The sequence below is a fragment of the Petaurus breviceps genome, unplaced genomic scaffold, assembly GCF_028583685.1.
Source record: "Petaurus breviceps papuanus isolate PSGF00001 unplaced genomic scaffold, PetGlider_PUasm1.0 90383, whole genome shotgun sequence".
Taxonomy (NCBI): domain Eukaryota; kingdom Metazoa; phylum Chordata; class Mammalia; order Diprotodontia; family Petauridae; genus Petaurus; species Petaurus breviceps.
Genome location: NW_027187234.1, coordinates 1,899,068 through 1,920,507, shown reverse-complemented (window position 1 = coordinate 1,920,507; position 21,440 = coordinate 1,899,068). Strand labels below are relative to the sequence as shown.

Sequence of the window (21,440 nt, the reverse complement as noted above, 5' to 3'; positions counted from 1 at the left end):
CAATCTTCTGTGCACAAGTAAGTGCAACTTGTCTAATTCTTCTCTCACATCACATCCCTTCAACTACTCTCATGTTCTCCTACATCTCCTTTTCAGGCTAAATGTGGCAATTCTTTTAAGTGATCCTTGTGTGTTATGGTTTTGTGTCTCTTCACCATCTTGGCAGCCGTCTTCTTGATATACTCCAGCCTGTTACTGTTAGGTAGCACTCAGAAGTGAACACTCTAATCCAGATGATATTTGACCAGAGCATGGCAGAACATGAGTATCATCTCTCTTATTCTTGAAATTGTGACTTATAGAAAAGAACCTAAAAATGTGTCATTTTGTAAAGATATGTCATGGTGTTTCCTCTTGTTGAAATGGAAAGCCCCTAGGATCACTGAATCTTTTTCACATGAACTATTATACAAAATTTCTCATCATCTTGTGAAGATGACTTTTTCAGTCCAAGTATATTCCCTTATTATGGCCCATCATTCTAAGCTGCTTAGATTGTTTAGGATACTAAACTTTTCTTCATGTTAACTAACCTCCCAAGTTTCATGTCATTTACAAATGTGATAAGCTATTTTTGTAGTCCAGTTATTCTGCGAATATTGAAAATTATCATGGAACCCATTTTGAGCAAAATAATAATTTATGAGACTTTGACAAATATATAGCTGAAATTTAATTTCCCTATGCTTATACCATTTGACTGATTTACCTCCCATTCTAACAACTCTGAACCCCCCCCCCCCCAGTAAAATGTGTCCTAGAGCAGTATTTATGATTAAGAGAGAAAGGAGACATTTCTTGGGATTAAAATTGTTAGGATTGGGGGGCAGCTAGGTGGCACAGTGAATAGAGCATTGGCCCTGGAGTCAGGAGGACCTAAGTACAAATCTGGCCTGAGACACTTAACACAAAAACTAGCCATGTGACCTTGGGCAAGTCCCAACTCTTTATAATGCCAGGAAAGTCATTTAGGTTTTCTCTGACTTTATAATGGGGATCATAATATGTAATTTGTTGACCTGATAGGACTGAAGTGAAAGTGTTAGAATTTAAGAGCCCTTTCTAATCTAATCTAATCTAAATAACCCCAATTGCCCTCCAAAACAAAACAAAATTGTTAGAATTTCACACTTCAAAAGTCACATCATCTTTCCTTATCTTAGTAACTATTAACACTTCCTTGGCCTCTCAAATTACCTTATAGTTATTTCATATATATTAATATGCCTATACATGTTGTTTCCTTAATGGAATGGATGCACTTTGAGGACAAGGACTGTATTGGTTTTGTTTAATAGCAATTTTGTTGTTGCTTGTCCTTCATTCCTGAAGAGGACCATTAGGATGGTGATACCGTGACTTGCAAGTGAATTGGATTTAAGTGAGAGAGGGCTGTGCAAAGTCACCAGCCTCTATTTCTCTTCCAGGACTATCTGTGTCCAGTGGCAAGATATAGATCAGAAAGACTGGAGATGGTTCTGGATGCAGTGGAGGACCTTGGTCTTTTTAAGCTAAGGTCTTTAACAGGCCTCACTTTGACTGAGGCAAAGCCCTTTCAGTGATTAAGGTTAGATAAGAAATGAGTCAAGGAATGGTTCTTTGACCTAATTAAAAAAAAAGATTAAACTGGGAAGGGAAGATCCTAAGGGTTCCTCTCTGGGACACAAATGAACCATCAGGACCCAAACAATGACCATTAAATGGAATTGGGCCTACTGACCAATCAATGAGAACCAGAGAGAATTTGGTTTAAGTGGTGGTCTTTAAGAAAGAAATCTAGCTTGAAAACCTTAAGACATCCTGCTAGGTTTCAGTCATCAAAATTTACATTCTTTAGGGCATAGGACCTGCAGATAAGAATATGATACCTTATGTGGACAGAGGGAGAGGAATAACAGAAAGGCCTCAAGGGAAGGGAAAAGGAGAGGGGAGGGGTAACCGATAGTATAGTGGTTGGCATATAGTAGGCACTTAATGTTTATTGGTTGTTTTGTCACAGAAAAATTATCAATAGATAAAGTAACTGATAAGTAGTCAAAGAATTATGTTTGCAAGAAAAAATATGATTTCTTAGGGAAACATAAGTGAAGTTGTTACTGAGTGACCTGCAAATAAATGATGTATTACTTTTAAAGCAGTTAAACGTACATTATTCAATGTCCTAGAGAACTTCATTTTGACCAGCAAAACTCAACCCAAATACTAGACTGCCAACTTTTCTTTAACCAACAACATCAGTCCAAACAACCTCAGTTAACTAAAGGTCTCAGGTGGGTCTCCCCAAAAAAGATAATTATAAGGGTTCCAAGAAAAAAGACAGTTTTATTTTTAGGTGATGTATTTGTTAGGGTGGTGGGGCCAAGCCTAGGAGACCTGAACTTTAGCTCTAGTTCTTTCACTCTTTATAATGCCAGGAAAGTCATTTAGGTTTTCTCTGCCTCTATAATGGGGATCATAATACGTAATTTGTTGACCTGATAAGACTGAAGTGAAAGTGTTAGAAGTTAAGAGCCCTTTCTAATTGAGATAAGAGAACCTTGTTTAAGGTGTAATGAATAAGACAACTGGCATTCAAATGCAGATTTTCTGACTTTTGCTTTGTTGGGTGTTGGTGTGCTTTTTACCACATCCTGGAGACAGAACTAAAGAGAAGGCTTCAATGCACACGAAAGACTATAAAATGTGCCAGTAAAAAGAAGGGGGTCAGTTGGGGTGGGATTGGATTAAAGTCACTGATTTTCTCTTTGTTGCTCAAAGAATCTTTGAACTACTCCCTGTTCTGATAGCCATATCCTTCTGAACAGTAAATGCATCAATTATTAGAACTCATGGAGGATGCATAAACTAAAAAATTAGGTCTAATTGATTATTTTTATGGATTTTGATGAGTGGTTATTCCAAACTAAGAAATGCATAGGGCTTCCAAAAATAATAATATGCTGTTTCACCTGTCTGTTATACCCCATTGCCATACTGTAAGACTTTCTGGAACACTGAGCAAAAAGATAACATTTTTCAATGCCACATTGATCTCAGGAAATATTTATAGAGAGAGATGTTAGAAAAGGATCACACACATTCTAACCAGTTTCATTGAGTGAGTGATTGAAGGTAAAGACCTGTAAAAGTGTGAAGATGAAGTTCCTTTTCCTCACCATAGCACTAAGCCTCTTCTCTATCCTCTAAGCTCAGAATTTGTCATCTTCTGAAGAACAAATTGGGGTGAGACTTCATTGGAAGATCTTGTAGATTAGAAGGAGTGATGTATGCTAGCAAAAGGCTGTCATTTCAAAATTAGGGCCCCACTGGGCTCTTTTTAATCTGGGTCTATAGCCCTGTAACCTTGTTATTCTGTAATGTTCAGCAATTTTAGTGCTATAGATTCCATTAGAAATCTTGGATTTTGAGTCTATGGGGGAAAGTCAGTGCAGGAAGTAGATTCCAAGTCAAGCATTTCACCATTCTCTTACTTTAATTTACTCTGTCCAGAATGAACTGGAAATGTGAGATATATTTCAGCTAATTTTATCCTTGCTAATGACCATTCAGAGCAAGTAATGTTACTGAGTGGAGTTGGGTCTCCAAGAATTCAAAGTCACTTTCTTCAGGGATTCAGTACAGGGTTCAGTGCCAAATGTCTGCTTCCATTTGGGCCATTTCAAAATTGGGCCACCTTGATAGGTTTGGGTTCTCAAGGCTAGTTAACTTCAACCTAATAACTTCTTCCTACAAAACTAAACTTTTTGTATGCTGCCACCAGGCCAATGGTGGTCCCTGGCTAACTAATTCGTACAAAATTTTGCCTCAGAGCTGAGATTCTGCTCTGAGGGTGGGATGAAGAACCAGATGATTCAGAGATGTTTGTGAAGTGTTGGGTCCCAGTACTCCCTTATTTTTCTTCTTTCAATTTCTAAATACATATAAAAATTCCCTTTAGGGTACATACTTTATAAAAGCCATTGTGAAAGCCAATGGATTTCATGGGAAGAAGCCTAAGTAGGTGTCACCTTTGACAATCACCCACCTTTGTGATGGTGATTTGGAGACCAAATTTACTATCAAGTAAGTAGACTGCCAATAATTGTGCTATCAGCTTGCTTCCTCTTTACCACTCCTATTCTAGGAACACAACTAGAGGGGATCACTTGATATCCTCTGCATATTTAAGGAGGAGAGTGTCAGAAGGTTTAGGTAAAAGTTAAAGTATGTACTTATACGCACATATCTGTATATATGTACACATACACATATACACATATGTATATATACATACATACATACACACATATATATGTATATATATATATATAAAGCTTAGGCTGCATTTTTCTGCAATGAGTGAAATACTTACAGATTACTCATTGACTATTTTTTTCTCATTCACTAACTGCTAGTCCCCACATGCCCTCAGTCCTCTTCTAAACTTTCTTTATCCCTTTTGTTCCTTGTAGTTCTTGACACAAGTTATCTTAGGTTATATACTGCAGCTTACTCATACCATGCATCTCTGTTCATTTCCTTTGGGGTAACTTGGGTTTGGATTTCTTAGAGATCATGGTGTGCCAAGATTACCAGCTCTATGGATGGACACAAAGAATTTTCAGTATTCAAAAGATAGATGCTAAGTTACACGGTTCTTTTCTGTGAGTAAAAATAATCAGATCGTAGGTTTAATGCTAATCTGCTTCTGGACATTCTCCTGTGCTTGCTGCATTATCAGGAGTGAAGGAATCAAATCACCTTTCCTGATTTTAATGACATATTAAGTTCTTTTTCTCTTGTCTCCAGAAAAACCATCCTTCTGCATTCTGTTTTTCAGCTTAAATGGTGCATGCAAAGAGATTAAAATGAAATTAAAGAAAAAAAACAAGCATGGGCTATTTTCTGTGGGTAAGTGAACCAAACATTTGGTTATTAAAAGAATCTCAGCCCGAGACCTGCCCTCCTTAGAGGTGGTCTCTCAGGTCCAAACAAAGATTGGGAACTGAGACTTTCCTTTAATCTTGGAGTCCAAAAGATGGGTTTTCTTGACAATATCTAGTTTATTTGCACGCTTTTTACATGACATGTACTGAATTGGTGAGTGGTTTTATCTGTCTACAGACATGACTCACCATATTTCTGCATGTGAGGGATTGTGGAAGTAAAGGCAGGTTAGGTAACTGCTCTTATAATTTGCTTTGGGAGATCATAAAAGCACTAATTTAACTTCTCTCTCACCATTAGATACTGGGCAAAAGTATTTTCTTAAATGCTATTCTTGGGATTCATAAGTCATCTAGAAAAACATGTGGCACAATAGGGTTCATTAACACATTAATAGGATAACTCTCCAGATGCTTTTTTTGAATGAAAGGGAAGACATGAAAAGATGGGGCATTGCAGCAGTTACTTGCTTGGGTTCTTGGGCTTAGAGTTCTGTAGAGAAGGGACATAAGCAAAAAATAAACCATGTGCATCATTATTTTTTAAAATGGATTTTTTCATTTATATATTGGGGAGAACTGAGCTTGAATCACTTCCCAGAGCCATGACATTGACATCATGGTGGTGCTGACCTCATTCCACACAGTTATTAAACAACTATTTAGAACATTGTGCCTTTTATTGAGGGAGGGACAAAATTAAAGTTCAATATGGTTCTTGGCTAATGCACAAACACAGACACCCATTTATTCTTGTTTCTTTGTCACGTTGGACCTGACTTATGCTTTCACTGATATCAGGAACTTCCAGTAAGGAAACTCCTTCTATCAGCACCTGTTCTGCAAGTTGTACTCTTTGAGAATTGCTTGAGAGTATTGAGAATTTCAGTGACTGGCTCATGGTAACCTTGCCAGTATATGTCAGAGGTGAGACTTGTAGTCACTGACCAACAGATGACCAATACACTTGAAGCTTGTTTCCTTGTTCATTACAGCATACTATCCCTCTAAAGTGGGACAAACTAATTATTTTCTAGGCCTCAGTTTCCTTGTCTGTAAAATTAGGGAATAAACAGTTTTTTAAAGGTACCTTGAAACTCTTAAACATGCAGTCCCAGGCCTCTTTAATTTGCAATATTACATGATAAGTGCATTAGAAAGGTGCCATATCAGATCCAAGGGGACGTTATCCTGCACATGGGGTTATCCAATTCTTTTTCTTGATTTTTGGATGCTGCTGCCTACTAGGACTGGGGTTCTCCCCAACAGAGTGAGATCCTAAAGCCTGCTGTAATCTCCTCCCAAAAGATTTTCCAAGAGGATTAGGGATGCTAAAAGTATATCTCCTCATAATCTCCACAGATGAGGGCAAATACCAGGTACTCATATAAAAGACATCTGTGAGGGATCATTGGATTTTGATCTGTGAAGAGGAAGTACATGGCATGCAAATAAGAGTCACCAAACTTGTGTGTAAGTAACATGGGATTCTGTGAATCCCTCCAAGAGAAGAGTGTTAAGATGTCGAACTGGTAGAAACTGCTCACTTGATTTCCTCCTGCTCTTCAGGCATTCTCAGATTTGGCATCTCCAGAAGTAGCAGGAAGGGATCCATTTTGATATAACCCAAAGCCCAATAAAGTGACCAATGGATTCCATGAATTCCCTCAAAATTTTTGCTCTCTGGACTTTTGAAGGCAACACAGGTATTGCTTAGCAATCACATTCCCAGGCAGCCGAAACTGACTGGAATATTCATTAATGAGTCTGTAAAAGGCAAAATTCTGCTTTGAACAAAGCATTAGGGGTTAGGGATGGAGCCGGGGTGGGTAGGGGGAAGAAGACTGTGTCTTCATACTTTCCCTCTTTCTTCCATCCCATTTCTGGAGATTTGGGGGCATTATGGATATTTTGTTGTAGTGCATGATTGGGAGATATACATGAGATTTTTTGTAGAGAGGTAGGTTTGAGAAGTGCTTAATGAGGGTAAGAAGGGCATTTGTTGGCAGAAGATTAGGGTGCTAAATCGCTCACCACACTTAGGTCTCTCATTTATTTATCTTTGTGCTGGTAATTTAACTGACCAAGTGGCAAAATCCAAGGACTTTCACTATAGGAGGTGACTACTATAGAAACAGGGATCATAGAAGGATTAAGTTAGAATGAACAGTTATTCATTCTTTCTTCTCTCTGCAGGTCCATACATAGAAGAGAACCCACAAGGCTTTGAGGAGTATAAGAAGTTTGTCAATCTTCAAGGATTCAGTGAAAAGAAAATCATGATCCCCAGACAATGTGGTAATAAAAATGGAATTGACTACACTTTTTTGTGCCCTTTTCTTCTACCACTGAACCCCAACCTTTTCTTTTTGCCTCTTCTCTTGTTACTCTTTTCTGTTAGAAGCTGTTCTATACTAATTTCTTAGGAGACCTTGTAAGATTGTTTGAACTGTATGGTAGGAAGTGATTTTGGCAAAATCACTGATGTATGTCTTTGTTTCTGCAGAATGTTGCATCCCAGAACATGATTAAGGTATGTACTCTTTAAAGACTTCCAGAGAATCTTCCAGAATAATTTATACTTCTATACTTCACCTGGGATTTAAGCATCTACTTGGTCCAGTTCAACTACAAGAAGGTGAACCCCAAATCGTGATGGAGGTATCACCTTGTTTTACTTATCTCAAATAGATTTCAGGCTCCTTTGGATGTCTGTCTGCATATTAAAAATGTTTTGGTGCATCTCCATCTATTGCCAGACTTTTCATTTTGAGACTACGGTCTCTTGTTTGGTTCTTAGTGGAAGAAGAGAACAACTGACTGAAATGCATTCCCTTGGGAGAAGAAGGGTGAAGAGTGTTAATTGTGGAGTCAGTAGTTTCAACTACCTGTGTGACCTTGAGAAAGTCCCTTCACCTCTCTTTATGCATAGGGTCCTCAGGTTCCTCTTATACAAAACAAGTGAGATTGGATTAGGTCATTCCTATTATCTCTTCAAGCTTAAATCTAGGATCTTATAATGATAATAATGATCATGATTTAATGTATTTGATGGTGGTGATGAAACTGTCCTTTATTCTTCCTCTCCAAGTTTCTCCAAGGGATCTCATATTTCCTCAGTCTCTGAAACACATGATTCAATTGGACAAAAAGTTTATTCACATACAGGGTTTCGGGACTATTGAAATCACTCTGTCCATGACTTTGCACATGGTAGGTTCTTACCTAGCAGTGACCTCTCACTTTCTGAGGTCATAGGGTTCTAGATTTAGAAGTTTTCTTCTAGTTTAGCTCACTTATTTTTCAGTTGTTGTAAATGAAGCCTAGAGAGATCATAGAAATGACCTCTTCAGAATCAGGGAAGCCCAAATGGGAATACATTCCCTCTGACTCCAAATTCCCTGCTCTTTCTACCTACTATGTTGCCTTTTTCTGAACCTCTTGCCTTTTGGGAATAGGTTCTATTAGTTCATGGGAAACTGTCACTTTTACTCCCTTGTGCCATCCAAGGGAGTCTTCACTAACTTTGTCTTTGATGTTTTCTAGGAGAAGAGGATTCCCTTCAACCTCTGAATCAATGCTGTTCCAGAAATCCCAGTCCTATCCTTAAATACCAAGCTGTTCCTTGTGCCTAATTGCTGCACAAACTTCTCCCTTTTGGCCTTAACCTCTTTCCCCAACTTTTAGTATTTTCCTCCAATGCAAAATAAATGTATAAGACAATCATTCTTAGCTCAGCCTCCCCTTGTTTTTGAAATTTTAAGGGGAGCAAAGAATAAGAAGTGGGTTACAATTATATCAGGTACACTTGTCTGGAAGTCCATGGACCTTGGATTTCCAAAGTTTGAGAGGAAGTCATGTCTTTTATATTGTGTAGTCAAACATTCCATATGTATAATATTTAAATTATTAGCTGAAAAATGAAAGGTTAATCCATCTTCTCTTCATAATGTTTAAGCATAGCAGTAATTATAGCAACTAATTTAATTTTTCATGGCTCCAAAGTTGAGCACTTGAAACCCTTAGCAGTGGAGGATCAGTTGAGTTTCATTATAATTTTGTAAATAAAATTTTCCTGAATAATAAGCTTATCCAAAAAATAAGTTGGGAGGATGTATTTCCTCCTTACCTCCATGCTTCTCTGTCTCTGTCATCCCCCCTAGGAGAGCTCCTAATAGCTCCCTAAAGTTTCTGACTGACTGCTCCATGGATCATCTACTCATTCTCAACTGATTTTTATTTTGAATTTCTTTCTGTTTTATTCTGGTGTAAGGGTTATGGGATTTAAAGATCTCCCATGCCCCATGGACGTGCTGACATAGCAGAGCAAGAGAAAGTGAAAAGCCGAGCTAACGGTCCTGCGGTTGGCAGTTGGTGGCAGTTGCCCTTTTTTTTTTTTTTTTTTGAGTTAGGACTCCTGCTGAGGACTGCCAGAGGCCAGAGCTGCTGGGAGCGCTCTTCCAGGACGCTGGGTGGTTGCTGTGAGTGGGGCGAGGAGGACCTTTGCCTGAGGTAGCCTGTTCTGTTTTAAAGGCTTGAGAATGTGGGTGCTTTCTACTTCATCTACCTGTGCCAATATCATAACTACTCTGATGGCTTTCACTTTCTGGTTTTGGGACTCAGTCTTTTGGTATCTTAATAAATTTTCTAGTTTATTTCCCCAAATGGCAAACCTGATGTATTTTGTGATGGATAATTATATCAGCATATTTGTAATCTCTATAGGCATTGTGAATATGGCATTGCTGATACATCTGGGAATTTGTTGTATTGTTCATTCTGAATGCAAAAATTGTTCTTCCTTCTCTCTTCTATCAAAAGAGTGTCCTGTGTTTTCTGAATCAGCCCTATTTTGTAATAAATGGAGGAGTTCTCTTACAGCCTTCTGTTTCTTATGGTGTTTTTCCTATCATTCTTCTTGAGTTCTCTGTAACCTTTGATACCATTGATCACTATTTTCTCCTGCTTCTTCTCCTTAGAGCTATTCAACTATTCTTTTTCAGTCTTCTTTTCTGGATCTTCATCCTTGTCACACCACTTAACTTGAGTAACCCTAAAGGTTCTCTCCCAGTCTATTTTGCTTTTTACCTCTACATTGCTTCTATTGGTGATAACATTAGGTCCCATTGCTTGGATGAGCTCTATCCAGGGTTTTGAGCCTGGACGACTAGGAGAATTGTAGTGTCCTTGATATAAATTTGGGAAGTTTTGAAGTTGGGAAGGAGGAGAGTAATGTCTTGAAAACCCAGAGAGAAAATTGTATCAAGGGGAAAAATTATCTTTAAAGAGAGAAATTTTTTTTTAAAGCAATTGGGGTTAAGTAACTTGCTCAAGGTTACACGGCCCGTTATTTTTGTGTGGGTGCTGAGTATCTGAGGCTGGAACTGATCCTGGGTCTCCCGACGCCAGGGCCAACACTCTTACCCACTGTGCCACCTGGTCTCCCAGAGAGAGAAATTTGAATTGAATATGAGGTTAGAAGCCAGAATTTAGAGAATTAAGAGAAGACAGAGAGGAAAGAAAGTGGAGGTACCTATTGTAGATATATTTTCAAGGGATTTATTTGAATCATAAAAGGAAGAAGAAATATGGAATGATAGCTATGGTGATGGATTGATAGTTTTTTGTGGATGAGGAAAATGGACGTATTTGTAGGCAGCAGAGAAGCAGACAATAGAAGATAGAGAGAATGATGTGAGAGATTGTGGATGCAGCAAGGGTCAATCTGCTGAAGGAGATGGGATGAAATGGCATCCTTTATGCATGTAGAGGTATTTTCCCTTGCCAAGAAGAAAGGTCACCTATTCATGTGAAAGAGGAATGAAGGAAATCATGGTAGAAGGCATATGTGTGCTGAGGAGGGAGAAGAGACAGTGTTTGGTGAACCGCCTCAAATTTTTTTTTTCAGTAAAATGTAGGGTAAGATTTTCAGCTGAGAATGTGGGGTAAGATGGAACCAAGGAAGGTCAGAAGAGAGATGGAAATGTTTGAAGAAGCAAGAATCATTGTGTGGAGTGGATTAGTGAGTTACTTAGGGAGGTGTAAAATGTTCCATTGCTGAAGCAAGGACCCAATTGAGGATATGTAACATATATTTGTGATGGAGTCAGCACAGATTCATGCTTTTCTCATTCATACATAACTAGGAATGAAGGCAACAGATAATGGGAGTTGCTAAAAACTCAGTCCTGCCAGGAGAAGATAGGTAATATCATAAAAGGGGCAAGGGCCTGAAGAGATGATGACAGTGTAGAATTGGAATGGTTCACCAAGGAATCAAAATGAGGAAGGGAGGAGAATGTAGATGATGCAATGGTGATGATCTAGGAAAGAACCAAGGGGTACAGGGAGTGGCGGTCTTAATAAAGATGGAGAACAGTGTTAGGGTTTTTAAGGCAGAGATGGAATAAGAACAGAATATGCTCAGATAAAGGAATTTAATAATTCATGAATGTGGAAACAGCATTATAAGTGATGTCAAGATTAAAGGTATGGCCATCTTTGTATGTGACTGGTGGGATAGAGGAGTTGGTTATGTGAAATGAATAAAATTGAGGGACACTGAATTTATGTTGTTTTAGGGAATATCAATATGTATATTGAAGTCCCATAGTTCAAAGGCAGGAGTTGAGGAGGAGAGAAAGGTTGTGGGCCAGTCCCTGGACTTATTAAAGAGAGTATTTTGAGGAGAGTGTCTTGGATAATAACTAACAAAAGAATGAATAGTAAATATGGATTGAGTAAACCTCAAAGCAGTAGAGGCTACGGAATGATAGAGGTAGAGGGAGAATCTTGAAATAGCAATGGGGGGCAAGGATTATTCCAACTCCACAACCTATCAGTATCAGTGAGTCAGGGGGTAGGAGCAAAAGTGCAAATGGTGTTTCCTTTGAATCATTGTCTTTACAATGTTGTTCTTACTGTATAAATTGCTCACCTGAATCTGCCCATATCCCTGCATCATCTCATACTATCCTTCCCAGGTCCCCTAAAACCTTTGTAATACATAATTTTTCTTCTTGACAACAACCCCTCTCCCCCAAATATTTTGCTCTGACCCCTGATGCCCAATTCTGCCAGATCTGGGGAGACCATTCAAAATGATAGTATAAGAACCTCCCTTTCAGAAGAACACTTTGGGGCATAGTCTTCTCCAGCAGGGACACCCCTTCTCCCTGGAGCACCTCTTTTTACTGAATGGACCCATGTCTTTGTGCTCCCAACACAGCACTTATGAGGTATATGCTTTGTTAGTATGTATGTCTGAGTTGTATTTTGGCTCCCCATTTTCTCTATTGCTCACAATAAAATTTTGCATCGAACTGACTCCCATTGTTATTCAGCAATTGAACTCATTAAGAGATTATTTTCCCTACTTCTCTGGCTTGTTCATGGGTCTTTCCTTACATATTAAATGGGTACTTAGATATGGTCTTAACTTTTAGATAGTTTCATCTACACTGGGGTAATAGGGCATTGTGATCCCACTTGTAGAAAGCAATGGTTAATAGGGAAATCCTATGTACTCGCAGGAGGGATTCCCTTATACCAGAGCACTATCTTAAAACAGAGGGATGGACCAACCCTCTTTAAACCTCAGGTCCTACTGCACCAAATATAATAAATATAGCACCTTGGAGAAGATTTGAACTTAGCTTATAGAAGTGAGCATCAAGACCATCAGGCCTAATCTTCTAACAATAGTTTCCATGCATAGATTTTATATACTCCCTCAAGGAGGAAACTGTCATAGTGGTCTCAAGACCACCAGACCCAATCTTATAATACCCTACCTCATCCTCCATTTTCCACCATGGCCAAGCCCTCTGGTCCTAGAGCTCAATGCACAGAAGTCAACCTCTCATCACAAGAACCCTTCTTTGCCAACCCGGATCTGTGGTAATTAAAAAAAAAAAGCCCAAATGATTCTGCACCCAAAAGGAAATCACATAAAGGAATGGCATAATTATTACAAGGAATCAAGAAGTTCAAGATGCAATCCAAGGTGACATACTCTGCAAACCTAGTCATAATCATCAATGAAAAAAGATGAACATTTATTTAATGAAAGAGAAGGCCTTTGAAGTATTCTACAATAAAAAAAAAACCATCCTTAAGTAATTACAGTTAGGTATGATAAAATGCTTGTTTTGAAAACACAAGTTTATTTTAACTTGATTTATAGATTGGGGAATAATTTTTATCATAACTAGAATTTTGCATTTGTATAGTTGCTATTTTTTTCTGAGCAAAAAGCAAGACAATACAGAAACTGTACCACTTCACAATAGCTCCCAAGGAACACCCCTTCAGATGCCCACCACTACAAGATAACTTTGGGTCTTTTTTTTACAGATCAAAAATTATATTGTATTTGGTATTTTATTTTCCCTCAGTTACATGTAAAAACAATTTTTAATATTATTTTGTTAAAATTTGTGTTCCAAATTCTCTCCTTCCCTGCCCACGACCTCTCATTGAGAAGGCAAACAATTTGATTTAGATTATACATGTCATGCAAAACATATACATAATAGTCATTGTGAAAGAAAACATAGACTAAAATAAAAACATCAAGAAAATTATGCTTCAATCTATTTTCAGACATCATAAGTTCTTTGTCTGTGGATGGATAGCATTTTTCATAAGTCCTTCAGAGTTGTCTTGGATCATTGTGTTGCTGAGAATAGCTAAGTCATTCAAAACTGCTCATCTTACAATATTGCTATTACTTTGTACACAGTACATTTCACTTTGCTTCCACCCATGCTAGTCTTTTCAACTTTTTCTTCAAGCGTATTGCTCATCAATTTTTATAGTACAACAGTATTCCATCATAATCACATATCACAAATTGTCCAGCCACTTCTCAATCGATAGGTATCCCCTCAATTTCCAATTCTTTGCCCCAAGAAAAGAGCTGCTATAAATATTTTTGTACATATAGGTCCTTTTCCTTTTTTCAAAATTTCCTTTGGTATATAGACTTAATAGTGATATTACTAGGTCAAAGTCTTTATAGCCCTTTGGGCATAGTTCTAATTTGCTGTACAGAATAGTTGGAGGAGTTCACAACTCCACCAATATGTATTAATGTCTCATTTTTCCCACTTCCCCTCTAACATTGTCATTTACCTTTTCTGTTCCATTAGCCAATATAATAGGCATGAGGTAGTACCTCAGAGTTGTTTTAATTTGCATTTCTTTAATCAATAGTGAGTTAGATAAATTTTTCATTTGGATATAGATGGCTTTGCACACTTCATCTGAAAACTGATCATATCTTTTGATCATTTATCAATTGTGGAATGGTTCTTATTTTTACAAATTTGACTCAGTTCTCTCTATATTTGAGAAATGGAGCCTTTATCAGAGAAGTTGCTTCAAAAATTTGTTCACACATATTTGATAACTATATTTACCTCCAGCCTATCCCTCCATTTATGTCATTCTCCCTCTTCTTTCACCCAGTCACTCCTCAAAAGTGTTTGCTTCTGATTACCCACTCCCCCAATCTGCCTTCCCTTCTATCACCGCGCCCCCCCCCCCCCCCCATCCCTTTCCCTTCCTACTTTCCTGTATGGTAAGATAGATTTCTATACCCAAATGAATGTATATGATGTTATTCCCTCTCTGAGCCAGTTCTGATGAGAGTAAGGTTCCCTCATTCCCCCTCAACTTCCCCTCTTCCCCTACACTGCAAAACCTTTTCTTGCTTATTTTATGTGAGATAATTTACTCAATTCTATCCTTTCCTTTCTTTTTCTTCCTGTATATTTCTCTCACCCCTTAATTTTATTTTTTTAGCTATCATCCCTTCATATTCAACTCACACCTATGCCCTCTGTCTATATATACTCCTTCTAACTACCCTAATAATGAGAAAGGTTTTACAAGTTACAAATATCTTTTTATGTAGGAATGCAAAAAATTTAACCTTATTCATTCTCTTATGATTTCACTTTCCTGTTTACTTTTATATTCTTCTCTTGAGTCTTGTATTGGAAAGTCAAATTTTCTATTCAGCTCTGGTCTTTTCTTCAAGAATGCTTAAAAGACCTCTATCTCATTGAATGTCCATCCCCTTTCCTCCCCACAGAATTACATTTAGTTTTGCTGGGTAGGTGATTCTTGGTTGCAATCCTAGCTCCTTTGCCATCTGGAATATCACATTGTAAGCCCTCTGATCCTTTAATGTAGAAGTTGCTAAGTCTTGTGTTATCCTCACTGTGGCTCCATGATAATTGAATTGATTTTTTCTGGCTACTTGTAATATTTTTTCTTTTGCCGGGAACTCTGGAATTTGGCTATAATATTCCTGGGAGTTTTCTTCTGGGGATCTCTTTTAGGAAGTGATCAGTGGATCCTTTCAATTTCTATTTTACCTTCTGGTTTGAGAATATCAGGACAGTTTTCCTTGATAATTTCTTGACAGATGATGTCTAGACTCTTTTTTTTTATAATAGCTTTCAGGTAGTCCAACAATTTTTAAATTATATTGCCTGAATCTATTTTCCAGTTGTTTTTCTAATGAGATATTTCACATTTTCTCCTATTCTTTCATTCTTTTGGTTTTGTTTCATTATTCCTTGATTTCTTATTAAGCCACTAACTTCCATTTGCTCCAGTCTAATTTTTAAGGAATTCTTTTTTTTAGTGATCTTTTGAACCTCTTTTTCCATTTAGCTAGTTATGCTTTTTAAAGCATTCTTCTCCTCATTGGCTTTTTAGACCTCTTTTGACATTTGGATTCATCTTTTTTTTTTTTTTTTGCTTCTTTTGGAGGGGGGGAATACAGGGCAACTGGGGTCAAGTGACCTCCCCAAGGTCACACAGCTAGTATGTGTTAAGTATCTGAGGCTTGTTTTGAACTCAGGTCTTCCTGACTCCAGGGCCAGTGCACTTTCACTGCACCATGTAGTGCCCCGATTAGTCTGTTTTTAAAGATGTCATTTTCTTCATTATTTTTTTTTTGTGTCTCCTTTAGCAAGCCACTGACTCATTTTTTATGATTTTCTTGCATCATTCTCATTTCTCTTCCCAATTTTTCCTCTATCTCTGTTACTTGATTTTCAAAATCCCTTTTGAGTTCTTCCATGACCTGAGATCCATTCATATTTTCCTTTGAGATTTTGGATGTAGGAGCTTTGGCTTTGTTTTCTTCTTCTGAATGTGTGTTTTGATCTTCCTTGTCATCATGGTAACTTTCTATAGTCATGTTTTTTTTCTGTTGTTTGCTCATTTTCCCAGCGTGTTACTTTACATTTAATTTTTTTTTAAAGTAGAGCTCTGCTTCCAGTGTGGAGGGTACACTATCCCAAGCTTTGGGGATTTATGCAGCTGTTTTCACAGATCTAGGGATCTATAAGTTTTCTGTGCTTCAAGGTGGTATGATCTAAGGAGAGGTGTTTACTCCTCTCTTGGCTTGTGCTCTGGGTCTGTGAGCACAAGCACTCTTTCCTGTCCTGTAAGTGTGAGGAGGCTTCTACCTCCACTGTGGCTGCTAGCTCTGCTCAGCTAGTGCTCCTCCTTACCCTGGGACTTCCTCCCAGGACTGGGACCTGGATCCAAGTATGGGCAAAACAACAGAGTCCTACCCTCAGGGCTAGCACAGAGATAGACCTCTGTAATCTCCTTCTGACCAGTTGTTTGACCCCCTTATTGTCTGTGGACTGGGAGCTCCAGAAGCAGCCACTGCAGCTGCCTGCTGTTACTGATTCAGTCACTCCCAAGGCCTCCTTCTGGTTTGCTGTAGCTGGGGCTCTGCTGGTGGAGTGCTCTCCGCTGTCACTCAGAAGAGACCTTCTGAGGTTGTCTGATCTTCTAAGTTGTGTTTGACATCTGTGGGCTGAGAGGTCTGGAAACTACAACTGCTGCTAGTGATGCAGTTGCCTCTCTGGTGGAGTCTGGGTCTGCACTGGCGTGGCCCGTGTTGGACTTTGCTCCTCTCTCATCCTAGTTCAAAAGACCTTTCCTGCTAAACTCCCAGGGCTGGAAATTTCTTTCACTCCATCTTTTTTGTGAGTTCTGCTGCTCTAGAATTTGTTTAGACTCATTTTAAAAGGTATTTGGAAAGGTTTGGGGGAGAACTCAATGAAGTTCCTACCTTTCCTCTGCCATATTGGCTCTGTCTATTCTTTGGGTCTTTTTCAGGGTAAAGTACATTATTTATTTTTATGTCTTCTGGTGCAGTAGGAGTTGTGGTGACAGGAGGGCTGGTTTTCTAGTACTCCCTCACCACACATTCCACATTAGTCAAAGCCTGGGCCCTGGAGTTGGGGCCTATCAAGGTTACCTCCTGGCCTCACTATATTGCTAGCCCTGGCCCTGTAGAAACCTGGGGCCAAGAATGTGCAATAGCCTAAGACCGAGGATACTGTTACTACTTAATGTAGTATTTATATATTTCTCAATAATTTAATAAGTATAAAAATGTGCTACCATTTTTATTAGGTTTTTATCTTTTTCATGTGTCAGTGATGAAGTTTTTGAGTGTTGTGTCCCTAACTCCATTTTCTCATCAGGCCTATCTATAGTTTTTATTGCTCAGTTTTGCCTATTGAGGTGATTTTTAGGAGTAGAGTTGTTATGTTTAAACATAATTGACTATTTGCTTTGCAAATATTGCAGACAACAGAAGTTAAAGAAAAGTAAATAAATACACTTTCTAAGGAAACTGAGGGTAACAAATTATTCCAGAAAATAAGGAAAAAACAGGAAATAAAAAGAGACTGATGTATTTAAAAGCAACAATGATAGCAAAAGAACAATAGGAAGAAAATTCATAATTTTCATTCTAAAAGAAGATAAGGATGAAAGTAGAACTTAAATAGAAGAAAAGATGGTAGAAGAACAGGCTTGCAACCTGATAGATTAAACCTAATAACACTTTCTATTTGTGAATCAGATTTTTATTCTTTTTTTCTTAATTTTTATTTTCAACTCTAAATTCCCTCCCCCCCTCCTGCATTGAGATTTAAAGAAATATGAAAACTATTATACATATGAAGTCATGCAAAACAAATGTAATTCACCATGTTGCAACTAAAAAAAAGAAGCAAGAAAAATGAAGTAGAAAAAATATTCTTTAATAGACAATGTTCCATTGTACTATATGCACAAGTCTGTCACTTCTCTATCAGGGAGTGAAGAGCATTTTTCATCATTTTGGGATTATTGTGAATCATTGTATTGATCAGAATAATTAAGTCCTTCACAGCTGATTATCATTACAATATTGCCTTCACCATATATATTGTTCTCCTTGTTCTGCTCACTTCAATTTGCATCCATTCATATGAGCCTTTTTAGATTTTTCTGAAACCATAGTGTTTGTCATTTCTTATAGCCCAATAGTATTACACCACAATCATGTGCCACAACTTGTTCAGTCATTTTCCAGTTGATGTGTATCGCCTCACTTTCCAATTCTTTGCCTTCAGAAAAAAAAGCTGCTCTAAATATTTTTTTGTACATATGGGTCCTTTTCCTTTCCTTTTGATCACTTTGGGGTATAGACCTAGCATTGTAGTAGTATTGTTGGGTCAAAGGTTTTATAGCCCATTGGGCACAGTTTCAAATTGTTCTCCAGAATGGTTGGACTAATTCATAGCTCCACCACTAGGGCATTAGTGTACCTATTTTCCCACAACTCCTATGGCATTTGTCATTTTCCCTTTCTGTTATCTTAACCGATATGACGAGCATGTGTTGATACCTAACAGCTGTTTTAATTTGTATTTCCCTAATTAGTAGAGCATTTTTACATGACTATTGTGAGCTATGATATTTTTCTTCTGAAAACTGCTTATTCATATCCTCTGACCATTTATCAATTGGGAAATGAGTCAATTGTAAATTTGACTCAGTTCCCTGTAAATTTGGGAAAGGAGACTTTTATTAGAGAATGTTGCTATAAACTTTCCCACCAGTTTCTTACTTTTTTTTTCTTCTAATTTTGACTGCATCGGTTTTGTTTATGAAATACTTTTTACCTTCTATGATCCTGTTTCTCTCTTCTTTGGTCATGAACTCTTCTCCATCTATAGATCTGAAAGGTAATTTTTTCCTTGCTACACTAATTTGCTTATGATATAACCCTTTAAGCCTAAATCATATACTCATTTTGAGTTTGTCTTGGTATATAGTGTGAGATGTTGATCTATGCCTACTTTTTGCCAAATATTTTGCAGTTCTTCCTGTAGTTTTTGTCAAATAATTAAGTTTTTCTTCAATAGGTGAACTCTTTGGGTTTATGAAATACTAGGTTGCTGTGCTCAAGTGCTCCTGTATATGGTGTACCTAATCTATTCTATGAAATTGAAAAGCTTCTACACCAATAAAATGAATGAATCTAGATTAAAATGAGAAGTGGTTGAATGGGATAAACCTTTGCGTTGAATTTCTCTGGTAATTGAGAAGACACATCTAAGACACAAAGACAAATAATAGCTATATGTATCTGGAGCATCCAATGTCTCCTCAGGCAGCTCATTCCACTTTTGGTTGGTTAGCATTGTTAGAAAGTTTTTCCTCAAATCCAGTCAAAATCTACTTCCTTGCCACACCCATTGTTCCAAATTCAATTCTCTCCCATCACAGATCCCTTCAAATCCAAGTAGACTATTCTTAGGGTCTCATAAGTCTCATCTTCAGGTAAACAGGGCAGTTTGGTTTTGTGTTTCTTCACCATCTTGGCAGTCTTATTCTGGATGTGCTCTAGCCTGTCACTGTTAGGTAGCACTCAGAACTGAACATGCTAATCCAGATAACATTTGACTAGGGCATGGCAGAACATGAATATCATCTCTCTTATTCTTGAAATTGTGACTTTTAGAAAAGAACCTAGAATCGTGTCAGTTTGTTAAGGCAGGTCACGATGTTGCCTCACTTTGAACTGGAAAGCCCCTAGAATCAATAATTCTTTTTCACGTGAACTGTTACACAGAATTTCTAATCTTGTCTTGAGAAGCTTTTTGAATCCAAGTTTATTCCCTTAGTATGGTCCATCATTCTAAACTGTTTGGATCATTTAGGATCCTAATCTGTTCTTCATGTCAGCTAACTTCCCAAGCTTCATATCATTTGCAAATGTGATAAACTGCTTTTGAGGTCCAGTTATTCTGTGAATATTGAAAATGATCATAGAACCCGTTTTGACCAGGAGAACCTATGAGACTTTGACACATGTGTAGCTGAAATATATGTTCCCTCTGTTTACACCATTTGGCTGACTTACCCCCCCCCCCCATTCTTGCAACAATGACAAAAATGTGTACTGGTGCGGTTTTTATGACCATAGAGAGAAAGAGAGCAGCTGGCAGGGGGTAATTTACTGAAATGTTTAGGGATTTCACACTTCAAAAGTCACTTCAAACATGAGGCCTTTTAGAAATCTTACTAGCACTGAATGCTTCCTTGACCTCTCAAATTACCTTGTAGTTATTTCATATATATTTATATACCCACACATGTCATTTATTTAATTGAATGGAAGTTCTTTGACAAAAGGGACTGTATTGATTTTGTTTAATGGCTACCACAGTGTCTGGCACAGAGTAGGCACTTGATTAATGTTTACTGATTGGTATGTCACAGTAAAATTGTCCATAGATAAGGTAACTGATCAGTAGTCAAAGAGTTATGTTTGCAAGAAAAAAAAAAAACAGGTTTCTTAGGAAAACATCAGTGAAGTTGTTGCTGAGTGACCTGCAAATAAATTATGTATTACTTTTTAAGAAGTTAAACATAGATGATTCAATGTCCTAGAGAACTTCTTGACAAGCAAAATTCAGTCCAAATGCTGGCCTGCCAGTTTTCATGTGATCAATATCATACGTCCAAACAATCTGGTCTAACTCAAAATCTCAGGTGGGTCTCCCCAGTTCAGATGATTCTAAGGGCTCTGAGAAAGAAGACAATTTTGTTTTTAGGTGACATATTTGTGAGGGTGGTGGGGCCAAGTCCAGGAAACCTGGACTTTGGCTGTAGTTCTTTCACTCTTTATGATGCCAGGGAATTCATTTAGGTTTTCTCTGCCTCCATAATGGCAATCATGAAATGTAATTTGTTGACATGACAAAACTGTTATGAAAGTGTTAGAAGTTAAGAGCCCTTTCTAATTGAGATAAGGAGAACCTTGTTTAACATGGAATGAGTAAGAGAACTGGCAACCCAACTCAGATTTTCTGACTGTTGCTTTGTCTAGTGGAGGTCTTCAATATACATGAAAAACTTTATAAAATGTGCCAGCAAAAATGAAGGGGTAGAATGGGGTGGGGTTGGGTTGAAGCCACTGATTTTCTCTTTGTTGCTCAAAGAATCTTTGAACTACTTCCTATTCTGATAAACATCTTGATAAACATCTCCTTCCCAACAGTAAATGCATCAATTATTAGAACTCATGGAGGATGCAGAAATTCAAAAATTAGGTCTAATTGATTATTTGGATGGATTTTAACAAGTAGTCATTCAAAATGGAGAAAAGTATAGGACCTCCAAAATTAATAATATGTT

At 37.7% G+C, this 21,440-nt stretch overlaps 1 pseudogene; it reads left to right on the top strand.

Moving 5' to 3' along the window:
- The first annotated feature begins 3,135 nt into the window (after nt 1–3,135).
- On the top strand, nt 3,136–7,745 carry LOC138177298 (late lactation protein B-like; annotated as a pseudogene).
- Nucleotides 7,746–21,440: the final 13,695 nt, after the last annotated feature.